The sequence below is a fragment of the Tenrec ecaudatus genome, chromosome 1 (assembly GCF_050624435.1).
Source record: "Tenrec ecaudatus isolate mTenEca1 chromosome 1, mTenEca1.hap1, whole genome shotgun sequence".
In the NCBI taxonomy this organism is placed as follows: Eukaryota; Metazoa; Chordata; class Mammalia; order Afrosoricida; family Tenrecidae; genus Tenrec; species Tenrec ecaudatus.
The window spans coordinates 123,327,002-123,340,590 of record NC_134530.1 but is presented as its reverse complement, the minus strand read 5'-3'; the positions used below and the strand labels follow the sequence as shown (position 1 = coordinate 123,340,590).

Here is a 13,589-nt window from a genome sequence, read left to right as displayed (position 1 = left end):
GAAAATGTTCCTTCCCACGGCCCCACAGTTGAAGTCCCGACGGGCACATCTGGAGTTCTCTAACGGTTTTCCTCGACGGTTCGGACCACACAGGGGCTTTCGGCAACGCCGGTGACCGTGGAAATGAAGTCTGGGTCGGTTCCACCTTAAAGGGCCTAGACTCGCCTCGAGTTTGGGGCTCGCGGAGTTTGGGCACCACCATATTTGGAGCGTGCCTACTTCGGGGCGGGAACCTCCTTGGGAGTGATGAGGTCAGAGCCGGGGGAGGTGACCTTGTTTGGTTTCTGGCACCCGCGGACAGTGGCGCTCTGTCCCGCTGCCCGGTGTGTCCGACTGGCGCGGGCGGCCCCCCGGCGCCGCGCTGCCCGGACTCCCTCGCGGGCCGCCCCCGCGACCCGCCGCCCGGCCGAGGCGGGAAAGCGGCGCGCCTGCGCCGTGGGGACCGGGGCCGGAGGCGCAAAGCGGGGAGCGGAGGGGGGCCGAGGCCGCCGCGGAGCGTACCGAGCGAGCGGCGTGTGACGCGGGGACGCCGCGCGCTCCCCACGTCGCCCCGGTTTGACGCACACGGCACCAAACTGTGAGTTTCAGGGTGATCCAGGCCGGTTCGCTGGGCCCGAGCGGGGTTCGGGCGCGCGGGCCGCGGCGGCGGCGGGGCGGGGGGCGCGGGGCGCCGGCCGCGGGCGCGCGGGCCGGGGAGCTACGCCCTAGGCCGGCTCCCAGCCCTCCGAGAGGACGCATTTTGCCGCACAGGCTAAGATGGCGGCGGCGGCCGGGAGGCGGAGTCGGTGCTGCACAAGGAGCCGGGGCCCCGGGTTCGGGGAGGCGGCGGCCGCGGCGGCCGCGGGGGCGGCGGAGCCGGAGGTGAGCGGCGGCCGCCGCGGCGGGGCGGGCCCCGGCGGAGGGCGGGGGGACCTTCGCGCGGCGGCGGAGCCGGGCGCGGACACAAAGGGGCCGAGCCGGGCTCTGGACTCGGGGGTTTTGTTTAGTCACATGAAGCGGCGCAGCCAGTGAGCAGGAGGGGGAAGGGGCCGGGCTCGGGCGGCCCGGGGAGCCCGGCGGTCGCCATTGCTCGGCACCGAGTAACGGGGCGGTCCGCGAGGGCAGCCCGCGACCCCTCCGCTCGGGGCGGCCCGGTGCCGGCCCGCAGCCCCGGCTCGCGCGTGGACGCCGCGGCCCCGGCTCCTTTACGGGACCCGGGGCCGCCCCACGTTCCGTTGCACCCCGTTCTCCGAGACCTTGTGCCGCTAGGGGCTTGGGAAGTTACCCAGCGAGAGGTAAACGGCCCCAAGCGTTTGGGTTGCCAGGCGCTTGGAGGGAGGGGGGCGGGGGTTGCAGCGGGAGCGTTTTGCCTCCTCAGGGCCGACCCCCTGCCCTTTGTGTCCCCGGCGCTGCCCGGGGAAGCAGGTGTGCGCCGCCGCCCCGGGAACCTGGAGATGCGGGCGCCCCAGGCCCGTCGCAGGGATTGGGAACTTTGGTGGAGCTAAAGGTTTCTTGTTCCAAGACTTCCACACACGCTCGTGCTGGGACCCGTCCCGGGTGTAGCAATCTTTGTGGAAAAGTTTTCTTGAACTCTGTAAATAATATTGATTTAAAACGAGCTGTTATAAAACTTCGGTGCTTAGGCTCCAAAGCTCGTGTGGCCATTAAACAGAACTTACGTAAGGGAATAAACCTGGGTGCCTGGATAAATGAGGGTCCTGTCTTGTATACAAGTTAATAGAATTCACTTGATACACCCACACCTTCGCCAACTCTGGCCAGGCCTCACTGAACTCTGGCAAACGAGTTCCATTGGCCTGAACTGTATATTACCTCCCCGAGGTAATTTCCTTTAGTTACAATTTTTGGTCCTAAAAGAAGGGAAGCATTTTGTAAAGTAGCCAAAGTTCCTCAAAGAAGGGAAACCTGCTGTAAGTACCTGGGAATTTTCAGCAATGTTGCATTGGGAAGTTTGGGAAGAAAAGTTTTTTTTTTAAGTGAAGTTATAATTTAGTTGACATTTTAATAGTAACCTAGGGGCTAGACTAGTACTGATGTGCTGGTAGGTGCATTGCCTTTGAAGTAGTAACAGTGTAAACCTTAGGACTAGGAAATAGTCCAAGCAGTATACCATGGCTTGTACGTGGGTGTTAACTAATATTTTCAGTTCTGAATTTGAAAACAGCTCATTTATTTTTGCCAGGTTACTACATGACGGAAGGATATTTAAATAGATTTAGAGCACCAACTTTATTTAGATCTTTGAATGCACATGGAATTTGAACTTTTCAACTTTATTTAAAGCTAACATTTTCAGATACGTATTTTATTTTCAGATCTATATTTCCCCCGCTCAGTTTATCTTCTAATATAGAGGACACTTTTGCTCTAAGATTATTGAACAGGAGGCACATTAAACTCGCTGCTATCAAGTCGATTCCAACTCACAGTGACCTTATAGGACAGAATAGAACTCCCTTGTGGGTTTCTGAAACTAGCTCTTTACAGGTGTAGAAAGCCTCATCTTTCTCCCACGGAATGACTGGTCCATTTGAACTGCTGGCCTTGCAGTTAGTTAGCATCTCAACCATAACCACTATGCTATATCACCAGGACTCCTGGTAGGAGGTACAGTAGCCTCAGCAAAATGCATGACTGAATCATAAACTTTCAGAGTGGAAGGAATTACTGGGAACAGTCTTACTCCCTAACCTCCTCAGTAAGTATATTGAAGATTAGAGACGATTAAGTTAAGGATATTGTGGGAAACTGTCAACTGCTTTACCATTGTACTTTTAATTTGTTATGTATGAAAAGGCAAATATCTACAACTTGTGATGGTTAAAGACAAAAAGGAATGTTTTACTGAAGACTTGTCAAACACTGTGTATCTTAGAGCATTTAAGTAGCAATAAGAAAGCTGGTGGTGTACTGGTTACAAGTTGGGCTGAGATGATCCACTTTGAAACCACCAGTAGCACCTTGGGAGAAAGACTGGGCTTTCGACTGCAACATGTTTGGTTTGGAAGTAACAATACATTAGAAACATTATTTAATGTGATAGGAGCCCTGGTGATATACTGGGCTGCTAACCCAAGGCCAGCAGTTCAAACCCACCAACTGCTCCATTGTAGAAAGATGAGGCTTTCTACTCTTGTAAAGGTTTACAATGCCAGGAACTAGGGGAAGTTCTACTCTGTCTACCCTATAGGGTCACTGTGAGTCAGAATTGACCTGATGACAATTTGTGTGTGTAACTCTGTAAAGTGACTTTTGGTAAAACATTCAGATGAAATATAAAAAAATAAAATTATGGACAGTCTACTTTTGAAGTTTGAGGTTTTCAAAAAGTATCTGTGACCCAGAAAAAAATTAAAAGCATGGTTCAAAAACAAGTTTGAAATAACTGCCATTCTGATGGCTATTGCATAAAAGAAACTAGATGCTGAAAACAGTAGTGCTGGTGCCTTATTTTGTAATAACGTTTGCTTGAACAAATGTACGTGCTGCTCAGACTGGGCATTTTCTTTCGTCTAAAACAACTTTTGAGACTAAGTACTACCACTACTACTAAATCTAAGATTTTTTAGAAAATTCAAAAAATAGTAAAAATATGCGGCTATTCTGTAAGTGCTCTGTAATAATAATAATAACTTGCTAATATTTATACAAAAATTGTAAACCAAACAGGAATTTTAACATAAGAGTCATATAAAGAGTGAAAGATTTTACAGTCTACAAAATGTTTACCTATATTATAGACTTCATCTAATTAAAAAAATTAATAGTCCTGTGATGTTTATCTTTTTACGTATCAGCTTAATGCACCTGTTTCATCAGTTTCTTAAAGATGCTAACTATACCTAGGACTTTCAGAACACTGTTGATTGGTGATGGAGTGTATGTTGCCCTGTTCTGACTTGCCAGTAAGGTGGAATCGATTTCTGTTTTTCCCATTTAGCATTAGTTGTCATTTCCTTACACTAACTCATTGGACACCCCCCCCCACACAGAATCAGTTATATTTGCACATATATTAATAAAGAGGCAGAATGGGTTAAGGTTTAAATGTGTAAGCTTTGAAAACAACTGCTGGGTTCAAATCTTAATTACATGAGCACTAACCAAATTAATTTAGTAATCTTTTATAGAAGTTAAAGGTGTGTATTATTAATTTATGTCAAGCCCTTTAGCTTTCTGGCATACAATGAATGCCAAGTAAATCTAATGTAAACTTTATCGAAGCACAACATCTAACTTCAGCGGAGGCAGTGACTGGGTTTGAACTCCTGTCATGGTTACTCAGTTCCCAGCCAAATGACAAAGTGTTGTATCACCATCTTTCTACTGTAACGTGAGATGGTCACATTCTTGGAAACTTTTGTTAATATCTCTTTCTAAGAAGGAAGCGGGGTAAGCATCAAAGTATGTCTTTTCCAGTTCTAAAGGCGAAAGTTAAAACCAGATCCAGTATTTCAGGAGCATGATCCCTTTATGACTGTCAGTTGATTAGATGAAGTTGGGAGTGAGTATATTTAATGCAGTTCTTTCTCAACCAATGTGTTGGTTTGTCTTTGTTGCAACATTCTGCATTTCTTCACTCTTTAAAATTTGGACCATGAGGGTCCCTGTGATCATTAGTTGAGAAAGGGGGAGTGACTGTATATAAGTGCTGTAAGATACACATAAACCCTTAATGTGGATGAGGAGTAGCTAGAATAGTAGCTCGATTGAAGAGGAGAATGTCTTTTCACTGGATATTTGCGTCAGGGAATTTCCCCTAACAGCATTTCCTTTTTGCCGGTTTCCTTTTTGGCTCAATACTTTTGTTATGTGGCTGTGCCAGTATATTCTTAAACTTCACACTTTTCAGTTTTCCTTCTAGTACCAACCTTCCTCACCAGAAATACAGATTTTAAACTCTTGAGCAAGATTACTAAATGCACCTAGTAAACATACTTTTTAGGTTTACATAAGGAAGGGTGTGAAATAGTAGACGTTTTGTATAGTTAAAAAATTTCATTATATAACATTCTCAGCATTGTGGAAAGTTAGTGGGAAAAGTCATTCGTAATCTTAACACCGCTATCCATTCATTAATATTGAAGAGCAGAATAATAATAACACTAATGAATCATGTATCGTATGCCCATAAAAGGAGCCCTGGTGGCACATTGGTTAAGCATTGGACTGCTACCCCCAACCGCGAGGTCAGTCCCAACCTGCCAGAAGCTCCGCAGGAGACAAGACAGGCCTTCTAGTTCTGGAAAGAGACACAGCCTCACAGTGAGCCAGTATCACTTTGATAGCACTGAATTTGCGTTTAGTTTTTGGTGTGCTAATTTGAAGAAACCCTGGTGGTGTCGTGGGTTATGTGTTAGACTGCTAACCACAGATAAGCATTTTAAAACCACTAGCCGCTCCTGACAGGCGTTGTGTGCCGGTAAACATTTAAGAGTCTTTGGAACACACGTGGAGCACTTTGACCCCTGCAGGGTGGCTATGGGTCAGCATCCGCTCAGTGGCAGTGAGTAGCAGTGGTATGTGCTCCTTCAAATACTATATCAGGATGTTATGATATAATCTGTGTGTTCTCATGTCACATGCAGGGAAACAGACGTTAATTCAAGTTATACAGATAGTGAGGCACTAATCTTTGAACCTAAGTGTTCTTTGATTTTAGAGATGAGATCTATTTTTTCTTCCTGTAGCTACAGTTTTTAGCCTCTTTGCTATATAATTTATACTATCTCCTTGAAAAACAACATTATAAAGGCATTTTTTGCATACCGGTACTCTAATTTCCAGGGATGTCTTACTGCCCACATTGTTTATTCATAGCACTTTATAAAGACTCTTTGTCTTGGCTGCTGAACATTGGTACAGAGATATTGCCAAAATGGAAGCTGCCTTCTCTTTACTGAATGGCTAGGATGAAGAAAATCAAGCTTAATCAGAACCTTTACTCTGCGAGACTGCTACCAGTTTAATAATGCTGCCTGTCCTTTCTGGTGTGACATTCAACTCAGAATTTTGGATACAGGTAAATTGCAGATATATATATATATATATATATATATATATATATATATATATATATATATATATATATTCCCATTTTAGCTGTCTAAAAACATTACTTTGAAATACCTTAAGCTTCGCGTTAAGAATATTTAAAACGTGATATCAAAATTAACAAGGAAATATGCTTGCATAATATTAGTAATTCCTCATATGACACCCCCCATTAAAAATCATTTTATTGGCGGCTCTTAACAGCTGTTAACCATCCATACATCAATTGTATCAGGCACATTTGTATATATGTTGCCATCATCATTTTCAAGACATTCTTTTTCTACTTGAGCCCTTGGTATCAGCTCCTTTCCCCCTTCCCTCCCCTACCCTCCTATCATGAACCCTTGATAAATTATAAATTATTATTATTTTCATATCTTACACCATCTGCTGTCTCCCTTCACCCATGTTTCTGTTGTAGTTTACTATTAAGTCCTGATAGTCTTATTGGGAGGATGGCATGTATTAAAAGATAGTTTGTGGGGCATTTGTCCAGAGGTAGTATAGGTTAGTGCCTCGTATAAGTATAAATTCAGCTGTAAGTATAACCTAAACAAAAGTTTGGTGCCCTTAAGTTGATTTTTGAATCAGACACCGTGTGCCAGAGTAGATGTGTCATAGATTTTCACAGCAGAAGATCAGGTCATTCTCACATCAAGGCACTGGATGGGTTTGAACCCAACCGTAATGGTTAGCAGCAGAGTCCTGTACTGTTGTGCTGCCTTGGCTTCTTGAATTTTCTTTTTTTTTTTTGATGGGGGTTCTTGAATTTTCTATAGTTGTATTAAAAAAACAAACAGCCAAATTAATTGCCATTGAGATATTTATCAGATAGGACAAAGTAGAATTGAGGCAGTAAATCTTTAAGGGAGCAGAAAGCCTTGTGAAGTGTGGCTGATAGTTTCCAGCTGTTGACCTTGTGAACAGTTAGCAGTCCAACTCATAACCTACTACAAGAGCGGCGGGATGATACTTTTTTATACCAAGTCTTTTGAAACTCAGGCATGTTAGGGTTCTAAAATACATCTCAGTTTAGATCAGCCAGATTTCAAAGTGGTGAATAGCCACATGTGGCTACTATATTGGATAATCGATTGTAAGTACTATAAAAGTATGGGAAAATTATTGAATAAAGTAGAAATTAAACAGACCAAAGAGGAAGCCTGAGAAAACTTGTGCTAGACTGGGCTGCAGAAGTACATTCTTAATAAAAAATGGTGGAAATTAAAGCAAGTTATATAATACAAAATCCGATAATAGAGTGGTTTAAATCTAGTTTAATGAATTTAGTCTTACTTTGTATGGTATGTTTGTGTGTGTGGTGGTGGTGGAGGGCTGTAGAGAGAGTGTATGTTGGGACTTGGGCACTTGAATATTGAATCAACATTTGAGGTAATTAGACTGAGGCAGAATAAATACTAGTATGGTTCATGCTCTTGTATGTTTCATAATGCCAGTCTCTTCAAAGGATCTTTAAAAGGGAAAGAGTTGCATTTAGAGAATGCGCATGTTAGCAGTATTATGCTGTAATAAAAAATGAATCTTGAGAAAAAGCTTTTAGATTTGGCTGTGTGTTGTTTTGGTGGTTTATTTCTAAGGGTTTTCTTTAGGTAGAACTTAAATTTAGTGAAGGAACCCTGGTAGTGCCGGGAGCATTGGGCTGCTAGCCATAAGTCTGGTGTTTAGTGTCACCATCCTGATGGGGGAGGATGTGGTTGGTTGCTCCCCCCAAAAGATTCGTAGTCTTGGAAAGGTTATTATATAGTGTTGCTATGAGTTGGAATCAATTTAATGGCAGTAGGGTTTTTTCAAAGATCATTTTATTGGGGGCTATTACAACTCTTGTTATAATCCATACATCATTTATATCAGACATATTTGTACATATATTGTCATTGTTCTTCTCTAGACATTTACTTTCTATTGAGCCCTTGGGATCAGCTCCTCCCCCGCTCCCACCCTTGTGGCCCCTTGATAGATTATAGATCGTTATTATTTTCATATCTCACACCAACTGCTGCCTCCCTTGTTCTTCCCCCCTGGAGGAGCGTGTGTAGTTATGTGCCATTCATTGCAATTGGTGCTCTCTCTCCCCACTCCCCCACCTTCCCCCTGCCCTTTTGGTATCACTTTTCCTGTTCATGTTCCTGGGTTCTGTGTGTTGTGAACTTTATCTCTTGACTATACCTATGTACATGCTCCGGTCCAGTCCAGAGTGGGAAGCAGCACTGGGGTCATGATAGTGGGGGGGGGGTGTTAGGAAGCCTCAAGGAACCAGAGGTATATTGCATGATCCATCAGTGCTCTTCTGTACCCTGATTGACTCGTCCAATCCTGGGGACCCCTCTGTGGAGGCATGTTCCATTGTCTACAGATGGGCATTGGGTCTCAGCTCCTACCCCCTTATTTTCACCGAGTTTTTGTTTGTTGTTATGAATCTTCTAATGCCTGTTACTGGTCCCGATGACACCTCATGATCACACTTATTCCACGTGGATTTATTGCGTCACTTTTGGATGACTGCTTGTTTAACTTCAAGCCTTTAAGACCCCAGAAGCTATATCTTTTAATAGCCGGGCACCATTGCTGTCTTCACCATATTTGCTTATGCACCCATTTTGTCTTCAGCAATCGTGGGTGTGTGTGTGGGGTTCAATAAACACTGACGTACACAAATATGAGTGCAACTCCGTTTTTACATAGAAATACACATATATTCAGATTAGCATATAAAACATTTCATTACTTAAAGCTGCCTTCTGCTACATTCTGTTCATTTGCGTTCACCAGAAGTAACCACTAGTTTAAATTATAAATTAGTTTTGCTTGGTTACTTTAAAAAATCATTTTATTGGGGGCTCTTACAGCTCTTATCACAATCCATACATCCATCCATGTGTCAAGCACATTTGTACGCAAGTTGCCATTTCAAAACATTTTCTATTTGAGTGCTTGATAGCAGTTCCTCATTTCCCCCACTGTCACACATCCCCTCCCTCATGAACTCTTGATAATTTATAAATTCCCCCTCCCCATGTTTTACACCATCCACTGTCTCTGTACACCCATTTTTCTGTTGTCCATCCTCCTAGGAAGGGTTATATGCCGATCACTCTGATTGGTTCCCCCTTTCTTCCCCACCTTCCCCTTCCCCTCCAGGTATCTCTATTCTCATTATTGGTCAATTACCTTTCACCCCCCCCCCCCCCCGATCATTTTATTGGGAGCTCTTAAACAGCTCTTACAACAATCCATACATCAATTGTATCAAGCATATTTTTACATATGTTGCCATCATTATTTTCTAAACATTTACATTCTGTTTAAGCCCTTGGTATCAGCTCCACTTTTTACCCTTCCTTCCCCCCCCCTTTTACCTTGTGGCCCCTTGATAAAGTCTAAATTATTATTTTCATGTATTACACTGACCACTGTCTCCCGTCATCCATATTTCTGTTGTTTCTCCCCCCCCCCGGGGGGGGCATTATACGTCAATCATTAGTCCCCCTTCCTCCCCTCCTCCCCCTACTTTCCCTCTACCCTCCTGTTATCACTACTCCCATTTCTGTTTATCTGATCTAGAGTCTGTGTGTCGTGAACTCTTATTTGTGCCTGTGTACATGCTCAAGTGAATGGCAGGTTTGGGGTCATGATAGTGGGGGTATGTATGTGAGGAATCTGGAAGCTTCAAGGAACCAGAGGAATATTGAACGTTTCATCAGTGCTGTCCTTCACCCTCGTTGACTCGTCCCTTCCTTGTGACCCTTCTGTGAGAAGATGTCCCGTTGTCTACAGATGGGTTTTGGATCTGTGCTCTGATCCCCCTCATTCTCAACAATGTATTGTTTGTTTTGGGTCTTCTATTGCCTGCTACCTGATCCCGTGGACACATCATGATCGCACAGGCTGGTGTGCTTCTTTGCTTGATTACTTTTAAGAGTAGAGAGAGTTGGGGCTTGAGTCGATCTCATGTCTTCATTCCTTGTTTGGCATTGTTTTGGAGGTGAGTGGGTTGATAATATAGTTGGGACTGCGGTCCTTCTGTTTTTTTTTTCCAGTGGTGCTTATTCCTGAAGTAGAGAGAAGCACGTTCATTTTCATTCATAGTAACCCTTTAGAGTTGTTCTATGGTTTCAAAATTTGTTGAGAACATAGAGGTTTTAGTTGCTTCCACAGATAATAGTTGCCTGGCTTGCTTTCAGTCCAGTGTTCTCTAGGTGTCTGTCCAAGAAGTGGGTGGAGAGAAGGCCTTTAGTTGCCTCCTTCCATAGGTACCTTTTGGAGCCTCTTTAATAGAACTTGTAGGTACTGTGGAAATTCGATTTCAGATTTGGTTAAGGTATTGCTGATTGTAACTATAGTAGTAGAATTTGATGTTGTTCTCTTTTCAGGTAAGTATTCTCAACCAGAGGTGTTGGTGGTGTAGTGGTTATGAGTTGGGCTACAATCTGTAAACAAGGTTGGGAGTTCAAAACCATTAGCTGCTCTTTGGGAAAAAGATGGGGCTTTTAGAGTCTCAGAAACTCACAGGGGCAGTTCTGCCCTGCCCTGTAAGGTCACTGAGTTGGCATCGACTTGATGGCAGTGAGTTTTTAATTCTCAACCAGAAAGATTTTGTTGTTTATGTCTGAACTAGAATGCTACCTTAAGGGCTGTTACAAAAATTTGAATGATTAAACCCATTGAAGAGATTATAAACTGAGAACTGAAATGGGATTGTTGGTCTTAATTTTTTTACTTTTAGTGTTTGACTTTTTCCCCCTCTCTCCAAATGGAGTTAATGGTTACAGCATTGTTTTCCAGAAGTATTGAGCAGTGGAGGCCTCATTATGGTGTAACAACAGTGAATTGATGTTTTTTTTTAGAGAAATTAGATTGTTAAATCAAATATATATTACTTATGATAAGGTTACAAAAAGTAAATAACAATGAAAACATGTATCTTCTAACCTGCTAACAGCAAAGTGAGAATTTAAAACCATTGTTTGCTTCATGAGGAAAAGATGTGTCTTTTTACTTCTGTAAAGATTTACATCTCAGAAACCCACCGGGCAGTTCTACTCTGTGTGATAGGGCCATTATGAGTCGGAATTGACTTGAGCACAGTAAACTTAATTTTGGTGTGAGAATTTGGAGGAATAGATATATTTTTTAAATGTGTATAATTGAATATGAACTAATTTTCATTAATATTTAGGTTATTGATGTATTTGACTTTCCATTAAACTACTCTATCTAAAGAAATTTTATCTCTGGAGTTTTATCATTATATGTTTAAAATTCTTAGGATTAAATTTTAATTAATATACTTTTGCTCCAAGAATTTTAAGTTATCTAGAAAATAAGACCTCATTTGTCAGTTTTTCTTATTATAGCTTTTGTATTTATGAAATGCAAAAGGAAAAATTGATTATATTAGGGGTTTTTTTTGCTTTACTTAGAAAATGTAACCAGTATAAAATTATTAAGAGTATTATTAATAATAGCTTTAGGAATTGGCTTCTGTTTCTAGGAAAAATACATCGAAGAGTGTATTTTACGTTTTCCTGTTTTAACAAAAATTAATGTTATATTTGAAATTAAGTTTTGGAGGATTTGATTTTTTTTTAAGTGTGAAAAAGCCTTTATTTTTATTATTTCATTTCCCCAAACTTTACTTTTTAAGATTTGAATTTGTTGTTATAGAGGTACATCCATATGTTCACTCCTCTGTAGCCAAAGGTTCTGTATCCACAGGTCCAGGGTACCGTGGATTGAAAATATTTAGGAAAAATATTCCTGCAAGTTTCATAAAGTAAAACTTGAATTTGCCATCTCCCAACACTAGGTGAATCCAAGTAATGTCGAAGCACCCCCTACTGGAGCCTCCCACCATTTCACAGATTCTGAGTCTTTCTCCAGCACTCCTGTTTGAGTATTGTTCACCATGAGTCTTGTTCTTTGCTACTTTTGTTGTGTGCATCCTTTGTTTCTGTGAAAAAATGGTGCATAAAAAGCAATTAAGTAGTCAAAGAAGTCTCTCAAAGGTTAAGATGGAGTGTATTTTTCTATCAACTTAACATTTACATTGTGTGAGGTATTGTAAGTAACCTAGAGATGATTTAAGTGTGCTGTGAGTGTAGGTTTTATGCAATATCTGCAAGTAATACACCATTTTATAGAAGAAATTTGAGCAGCCACATATTTGCTATGGGGGAGGGGAGGGGAAGGACCTGGAAACCTAGTTACCCCCCCCCCATACTTAGGGGCGATGTATGAACAGGACAGGATCTAGTTCTTGCTCCATATAGCTCATGGGCTAATAAGAGACAATCTGAAGACCACTTAAAAATGAAATACTTGATTTATTGAGCTGGATACAATATGGAAACAATAAGAACAGATTAATAAAGCTTAGCAAAAATAACTTTTTAATCTAAGAATTTGAACAACTCAACTCTTCACTTCAAGTCCTTGCTGACTTATAGTGACCACCTGTGGGTTCCTGAGACTTTCAACTGTTTACAGCAGGGAGTAAAAAGCCTTGTCTTAACGGCTGCAGAACTGCTGGTGGTTTTGAACTGCTGACCATGATGAGTGCAGCCCGATGTGTAACTGCTACTCGACCAGGGCTCCATAGAATTTGAGGAAGTGGTAAATATAGATGGTTGGAGAGGGAATGGAATAGCAAATGGCAGAAAGGCATGATAAATGGAATCCAGGACAGATAAACCCCGCAGGAACAATAATGGGAGTAGTGACACTCTGAGGGTAGGAGGGAGGAGAAGGGGAAGGGAAACGATAGAAAGGATCAATGTGTAAATCCCTCCTTGCAGGGGATGAACAACAGAAACGTGGGTGAAGTGAGATGGCGATGGTGTAAGATATGAAAACAATTTATAATTTATCAAGAGTTCATGGGGAGACGGGGGGAGGAGCTGATACCAAGGGCTCCAGTAGAAAGAAAATGTTTTGAAAATGATGATGGCAACATTTGGACAAATGTGCTTGATACAATTGATGTATGGATTGTTAATATGAGCTGTAAGAGCCCCCAAATAAAATGATTTATAAAGTTAAGACAGAAAATTGTGTAATATAAGCATTTTCTTTGGCCAAAGAGTAGCCTGCTTTAAATGAGTGTAATGAAAATAAGCTTGTGTCAATAAAATTGTGACATGAACTAAAAAGCATCTGATATGAACTAAAGTTTAATTTAGACATTAGAAATAGGGAATTTTACAGAAGGCCATTAGCAGAATTACATGAGGAAAATTTGAGAGAGCTTTTGTAGCCAAGTACAGTGTGATTGGAAAGAGGCATTTCTCTCTCGTCCTTGACCTCTGCCTTGTTCTGTGGCCTGGGAACCTGATCTCTGCCTCAAGGTTTCAGCACAGCTCTTCTGCTCTGTCTCATGGACTTGGTACTGTGGCCACTGTTGCCTCTACTGCTGCTGCTGTGGCAAGCAACTTTCTTACAAGCACTCTGGATGGCGCTTCTTTCTTAATAGTCACAGGATTCTCTCTCTGCTTCTGAGATGGTTGTCTACCATA

The 13,589-nt window shown here is 42.3% G+C and overlaps 1 protein-coding gene across 8 annotated transcripts in view; it reads left to right on the top strand.

Annotated features, from left to right (window-relative positions):
* Positions 1-439: 439 nt before the first annotated feature.
* The window catches only part of ZNF644 (zinc finger protein 644), a 101,784-nt gene continuing 88,634 nt past the window's right edge, over positions 440-13,589 (top strand). For 2 of the 8 annotated variants that reach the window (XM_075558333.1, XM_075558301.1), the window contains exon 1: positions 440-577. The gene's annotated coding sequence lies outside the window, so the exon portion shown is untranslated. Of the gene's footprint in view, positions 578-763; positions 862-1,074; positions 1,275-13,589 lie in introns of those variants that run through there. The other 6 variants (XM_075558325.1, XM_075558322.1, XM_075558309.1 and 3 more) reach the window with 6 other exon arrangements.